Below are 7,616 nucleotides of genomic sequence, written 5' to 3'. Positions count from 1 at the left end.
GACGGATTGATAGGCTTCGTCCACCTTACGGACATGCCGAGGAGTAGGAGTATCATCTCCAAACCTCGTTACATCATCGTGCTTGAGGTTTGATTTCTCCATTTACGTTTCTGTTGTTATTTTTCCGCTGCGCTAACTTGATTTGTAGAAAGAAACGAGAATTTGGGGTCGGCTATTCACACCCCCCTCTCTAGCCTCGATCATCGATCCTAACACGACCGACCCACGTCAGCGGTCCAAGTGCCTTGAAGTAGTCCGGGCACCCAGACATGGATAAACTTCGAGGATGAAGTTTCAAAGAGAGCTCTCCACATCAACACAGTCAAGCACCCGGATAGGGCTATAAAAAGAGACTTCAACCAACAACTTCAGCATATCATTTCAAACATCTTTCGCTTCTACGCGCTGCTCAAAAAATGCCTCTATGACACCCAAAAGCTACTCCGATGATGACTACGTTCAAGATCTACTTCTAAGTCATCGGTATTGTTTAATTTCAAAGTTACTTGTATTTAAATTATAAATTCACTTTTGTAACTTTCCAATTAACTAGTGACTATCCAATGAAAATACTTTCACGTGCAGCCCTTGGAGTAGGAGTCATCATAGGATCCGAACCAAGTAAAACTTGGATTTGTTAATGTTGTCTGTTTTTCTTTTCTTTATTTCATTGCCACTTGTCTCTCTGAGTTTTAAATGAACATTAGGACACACCTTATGGTTGGGAGCAATGGGAACTTGACGACGAAAGTTTTCCAGAATATTATGAAGGCCAAGGGGTAGAATGGTCTGTTTCGTGGTAATTTTGTCAATGTCATCCGTGTTGCACCTACCAAGGCCATTGAGGTAAGGGATTTAATGTCTATTGCAACCATAATCTCTTTTAGTTTAATGTTGATCTATTAATTGGATACAACACTCAATTGTCATCACCTAAATGAATTTTTTGAAGAATTGCTTAATGATGCAATATATACCATTCTCACCAACATCTAGCCATTGATTATCATTAGAAAGTAAATATTGCAAAAAAGGGCATTGCTCATTTTGAGCATAAGGTTTAGGGCCTGCAATAAGTTTCCAATCCCTACTATAAGTTTAAGTTTCTAATCCGTCATCTACATTTTATTAGAGTTTTTTAATAATAGAATGGTTGGATATGCATCCTTTTTTGTGCCATGGCATTTTACAAACTTTATTATGTGAATGTTTAGAGCGAATCCTTTTTTTTCTATTCAATATTTTGCTTATCTACAAACTAATTTTTTTTAGGTTATTCCATAGCCATCTTTTAGGCTATGTTTTGTATATTGAGGAGCCTATTGTGATACAGTACGATAGGATATGAAAGAACTGGTTTGAACAATATTGCATGCATTTGCAACATGTCAAGTTATATCTTGTGTTCTTTTCTCCTAACAAGGTTTACGACTGTATAATTAATATTTATTTTATTATTCTATTAGTCATTTTTATACCACTAAGTTCATGTTTAATAATCATTTTCTCTATTGTCTGATTTTTATAAGTCTCTATGGATCTCGTTGCAGTTATTTGCTTTTGATACTACTAAGAAAATTTTGACTCCCAAGGAAGGTGAACAGCCGAAGTTTCTGATTCCCCCCTCATTGGTTGCTGGGGCATTTGCTGGAGGCAGCTCAACCCTATTCACATATCCTTTAGAGCTACTAAAGACATGACTAACTATACAGGTCAGTGAAAGTCATTACAGTAAAATCTCATCTTCATCTTTTATCTTTTATCTAACTCTTGTTTCCTATGCAAAGATGTGTGTATGACAATCTTCTACATGCATTTGTGAAAATCATACAAGAGGAAGGTCCTACAGAGCTATTCAGAGGTCTCACTCCAAGCCTAATAGGAGTCGTGCCATATGCCACTGCTAATTACTATGCTTATGACTCCTTAAAGAAACTTTACAGGAAGGCCTTAAGAAAAGATGAAATAGGAATTGTTGCCTCACTTTTGATTGGTTCTGCCATTGGTGCTATTTCAAGCAGTGCAACTTTCCATCTCAAAGTTGCAAGGAAGCATATGCAAGTCGGAGTTGTGGGCGATAGGCAGAACGAGATATGTCTAATATTACTAAAGAATGTAAACCCAAAGAATGTTAACACAAAGAATGTAAACCCAAAGAATGCTATAGAAACTTTCGATCAAGTTTCTTCCATTTGTCCGAGTAAACCCAAAGAATATAGATCTTCCATGTTAGCCACAAACATAAAAGTTTCATAGAAAGTTAACACAAATATGAAAGTTTCACAAAAAGATTCTGCAACTAGTGCTCTTATGGTTCTAGAAAACCTTCATTCATGATTATAGTCTTCTCATTCATTTTGTTATTGCAATTAAATTATTAACTTTCTACTACCAGTTTTGCAATAGGCTCCCCTACAACTAGATGGAACAAATGTGATTTTTTCATCTTGTGATATATGAAGGATATATTATTGAAGGTGGCACATCAATTGAAAAGGCTTCACTATGGGCTATAGTAATATTAGGCATATTTTCAAATTTTCTTATCGAAACCTATTGATGAAATAATTTGTGCAATTAACATTTTCACTCATTTATTCACATGAAGTTCACAAAATTAGTGATAGCCACAAAAGAAATTGACGAAGTACGTTTTGAATGGGTAGATTGCATACAAGACCATATATTAGATGATTAGAAAATTTGGGTATTGAAACTTTTTTTGGTTAAGTCTTGTAATCTATTAGTGTTTTGGATTATTAACTTTTGGCATGAGCATCTGATCGGTACAGTTTTACTATAAGTATTGTATATATGTTTGTAAAGAATTATCATGTGATCATGAGTTTGTACTTTATATTGCTACAAGTGCACTTGTATATATATTTTCTACAATTTGTTAGATTCAATATGAAAAGCATTCTCCAAAAAGAAAGCTCTTGTGATCAACCAAAGTATATTATTAACATCTTTTCATGTACATTAGCTGATTAGTAATTTTCAAAATCCAACTGAATTATTCTCTTATTTAACTCAACTGAATTTTATTGACTTCTTTGTGTCCCTTTATTTATATAGTTATTTTTTGATTGAACAATTTTGTATGATTTTGGTATTTTATTTATACGGGTGGTATGAAGTTGAAGGCTGACCAAGATCAGTCATCTTCATATGCTGCCATGCTTGCAGCATAAGATGTTGCACAGAGATGTAAGGTCTGACATTTAGCAGTTATGTTCTCTATATTAGATATGCTTATTTTACTTTCTTGCTTGATTTTTTTTCTTCTCTCTTGTTGCTGTAGGAACTTGGGATTACTTCTTTGCACATTAAGTTACATGCAACTGGAGGTAATAAGACCAAAACACCTGGTCCTGGTGCTTAATATGCACTTAGAGTTCTTGCTCGTGCTGGGATGAAAGTTGATCACATTGTTGAGTTGATTATTTGTTTGTAAAATTTATGATTGTAGTAGGGTAAATAGTAATATACTGTTGAATTATTTCATAGAGAAAACAAATCCCAAAGGTGATTTGATGATAACATCTTTTAGTTTTGAGTATCCATGCTTTGTCAATTTTTAGACGTATCTACATAGCTCTTAGCACATTGGTTGTTATTGACCTGACTGAATTCAGGACATTTTCCCAACTTTACTTTATCTTTTACTTGTGTTTTCTTATCCTTTACCTCTTATTTTGATCATATCTCCAATACTGGATGCAGTCAACGTGACAAGTATAGATAACTTTTTTTTTTTTTTACTTTTATTTTTCTATTATCTTCTATGATCTTGTGTAGTTGTGTACAGAAAGCATAGGAAATATAGCTCTTGTTTTGATTGCTGCTCTATGTTGGGACAAATCAAATCCCTTTGGTGATTTAGCCAAATGTAGCCAAGATGGAAATGCATACATATGTCAGGTAGGTCAAACCTTTTATGGAGCAAAGAGACAAAGCTTCTAAATAGCCATCTTTTGGAGAACTCTGAAACTGAGAAAGTTTCATTGCTAACTTCAAGAGAGGTTGAATCTACTAGACTTGAGAAATGACAAATTAATATTTGTAAGAAGTATTGTATATATGTTTTGCTACAAATTTGTATATATATTTGTAAGAAGTGATCATTTAAAATGGGATGATATATGTTTGCAGATAACGGTTTATTGTATATATATTTGTAGACAATGGTTTATTGCTCTTTAGTGTGTGTGTTGAGAATGACAATGGTTAAACAGTTAAAATGATAATATTTCAATACAAATGACAACGGTTAAAAATCATTGTCTAAGACCCAAAAAATTGTGATAGTTCAATGTGTTGAGAAAAATAGGGTGTTCAAAGATAAGGTTACAATTCGTGGTCTTTGCACTTGAAATAAAACGTTTAAAAACTATTGTTAAAGATCCAAAAAAAATCGTGGTAATTGACGTGTTGAGAAAGATAGGGGCGTTCAAAGACAACGATTAAAAATCATTGTCATTTTAGGAAATAATTATTGTCTTTTCACTCAAAACATAACGGTTCAACTTAAAATACAATGGTGAAAAACTATTGTGTTTCAGGTAAAGAGATAATGATTTTTAACTGTTATCTTTGAGTGCTTCTTTCTTTCTTAATGCGTCAATTTACAACGGGTTTTTTAGATCTTTGACAACAATTTTTAACTGTTGTCTTTTAGCAGTTTTGTTGTAGTATTGGGTGGTTGTTAATCCAAAACTATAGAAAACTCACTAACAAAGTTCCTTCTTCAACAAGGTCGAAGGCAGAGTAGTCGCTTATAGCAGTTGGAAGCTTAAAATGAGATTACATAATTGAATTCAAGTGTGTTACTTTACAACTAGTTCTAGGACACTATTTATAATGCACTAGTCAACCTGATCATCTTGCTAACATGGCAATTCAAGAAGCCTCGGTTGATTGAGGCTGCCTCCAACTAGCAAAAGTTTATCCTTATCACAACCAACGTTCAGCTATTCTAGCATGTTGAAGGTGTCTTTGTAACACCCCACCCTCCTCACTACTAGACTGTGAGGGCGGAGCGCTACTGGAATTATTAACTCTACTTAACTATCCTTGTTCACATGTTGATAGTAATTTCTAAAACTCTCGGAGAACTCAAAACATACAATTAACTAGCAGCGGAAGACTAAATGACTCATCTAATACATTCTACTCAACTCTTTGTTAATAAATTCTCATGCTAAATCCCAAGGCTTCTATAGTCCAGACATCACACATTCATCCGCATCTCCTTGTCTCCTTCCTTTACTATAGCTTTTCCTTTCCTTTATCTGCAGTAAGAGGAAATGCATCTATAAGCAAAATTGCTTAGTAAGCGTTATCTAACTCACAAAACTCGAGTATGCATGTAAGCTGAAAGAAATCTAGAAACTGAATGCTCATCTAATAGCAAACGAAACATAGCATACTGAAATACTAAATATGTAAGCAAATCTAAACAAACATGCTAGCATAAAAGAAAACTAAACTTGCTGGATTTTAAACACCTTCTGAATCTTATTTCTTTTGTTTGAAAACTTATACTTTAATACTTCAAAATAATAATCAACTTTCTTCTTGGGCCCGGCAACTGTACTTGCTATGCGCGCATCCCTAACTGGACCCGAGATAGCTGGTCCCGAATCTAGTAGGGTTTACTAGGTTATCTAAACCTAGGGATGACTATGGGAGCCCAGCCCAAGGACTACTGAGAGTCCTGCATACTAGGTTATCTAAACCTAGGGACGACTATGGAAGCCCAGCCCAAGGACAACTGAGAGTCCAGTACAGTGCCACTGATAAAAGTAAAATACTTGTTATCTTTTAATACTTCTAATATATAATGCCTCGGCATTTTAACGAGCACCTTGTGTGCCAAAATTCCTAAAGTCTTGACTTTAGGATATACTTAAGGCCTTGGCCTTTTTCTTTCTTTTCTTTATCTTTCTTATACTTGTTAATACCTCTAATAAAAGAATGCTTCTTTAAAAACTGAAATGTTTAAACAAATTCTAACTTTGAAATGCATAAACAGAAATCTGCATACTATGCATCAAAATTTTGCATACTATTCTAATCAAGATTCTGCATTCTATGCTACACTATTTCTGCATACTATGCAAACATAAATTCTGCACTATAATACTTAACCAAACTGCACTATAATCTTTATTAAAAATCTGCACTATAAGCTTAATTAAAATCTACACTATAGGCTTAATTAAAATCTATACTATAGGCTTAATTAAAAATCTGCACTATAAGCGCTTAATTAAAATCTGCAATATAAGCTCTACATAAAAATCTGCATTATAAGCTTAATTAAAATCTTCACTATAGACTTAATTAAAAATCTATACTATAGGCTTAATTAAAAATATGCACTATAAGCGCTTAATTAAAATCTACAATATAAGCTATACATAAAAATCTGCATTATAAGCTTAATTAAAATCTGCACTATAGGCTTAATTAAAAATCTGCACTATAAGCGCTTAATTAAAATCTGCAATATAAGCTCTACATAAAAATCTGCATTATAAGCTTAATTAAAATCTGCACTATAGGCTTAATTAAAAATCTGCACTATAAGCGCTTCTTATGCTTCGAATTCAAGAAGAACAAAGGTCTGAAACTACTCCTACTGCAGGTGAGAAGCACTTACCTTGATTCTTGGACTCACAACCGAACAAAAAGGGCGTCTAGGACCTTGGCCGACCGCCGAAGATGATGCCCTAACTCCCTTTCATTTTCTGCCTGAGTTCCGCCATCATACACAGAAGAGAAGGAGAGAATGGTTTAAGTCACGGGAAAACAGAGCATCAACTTATCCCTTTTTATAACTTAATATTTCTGTTAACTCCTTAAATAAATTCGCTACCTTTTCTAAACAGATAAATCCATCATCAACTTATCCCTTTTATAATATTCTGTTAACTATCTTAAATAAATTCGCTACCTTTTCTAAACAGACAAATCCAAGATCAACTTATCCCTTTTATAATCCAATATTCTGTTAACTATCTTACATAAATTCGCTACCTTTTCTAAACAAAAAAATTTGTTTGCCCACCTGGTTAGCTGGGTTTTGACCGAGTCAAAGGTCGTGGGTTCAATTCTCGGCTTGGACATTTTTTTGTCGAAACTTCATTCGTTTAGTAAAAATACCAAACGACCTCCAAAAATTATATAAAAATACTCTAAAAATTTCTAAAAATCTCTAGAATATTTCTAAAATATTTCTAAATATTTTTAAGAACTTTTAGAACTCCTAATGAGGAAAATTGGGTCGTTACAGTCTTGGTTCATCGAAGGTGCCTCAATTTGGTTGATGTGGATTCTATTGCTTATCTCCACAACAATGACTCCATCCCATTGGAGGCACCTCGGTTCATCGGTGGTGCCTCAAGTTCTGCAGCTGACAATAATTCTTCGCTATATGTGAGGGGCCTCAAATCCACTAGAGGCACCTCAAGTCATTGTAGATCGTTACGCACGTGAGAGGGGGGGGGGGTGAATTACATGGTTTTAAAAATCTATCTTTTTGATTTTAAAAATGAGTATGCAGAGGAAAAACTAAGTAAAACAAAAATCGTAAAAGCATAGTACGTGAA

General features: G+C 34.0%; 1 pseudogene; it reads left to right on the top strand.

Annotated features, from left to right (window-relative positions):
• Positions 1–424: 424 nt before the first annotated feature.
• LOC121999524 lies at positions 425–3,385 on the top strand (annotated as a pseudogene).
• Positions 3,386–7,616: the final 4,231 nt, after the last annotated feature.

The sequence above is a fragment of the Zingiber officinale genome, chromosome 1A (assembly GCF_018446385.1).
Source record: "Zingiber officinale cultivar Zhangliang chromosome 1A, Zo_v1.1, whole genome shotgun sequence".
Taxonomy (NCBI): Eukaryota; Viridiplantae; Streptophyta; class Magnoliopsida; order Zingiberales; family Zingiberaceae; genus Zingiber; species Zingiber officinale.
The sequence above is the reverse complement of the archived record's forward strand: the minus strand, read 5'-3'. Positions and strand labels throughout refer to the sequence as shown.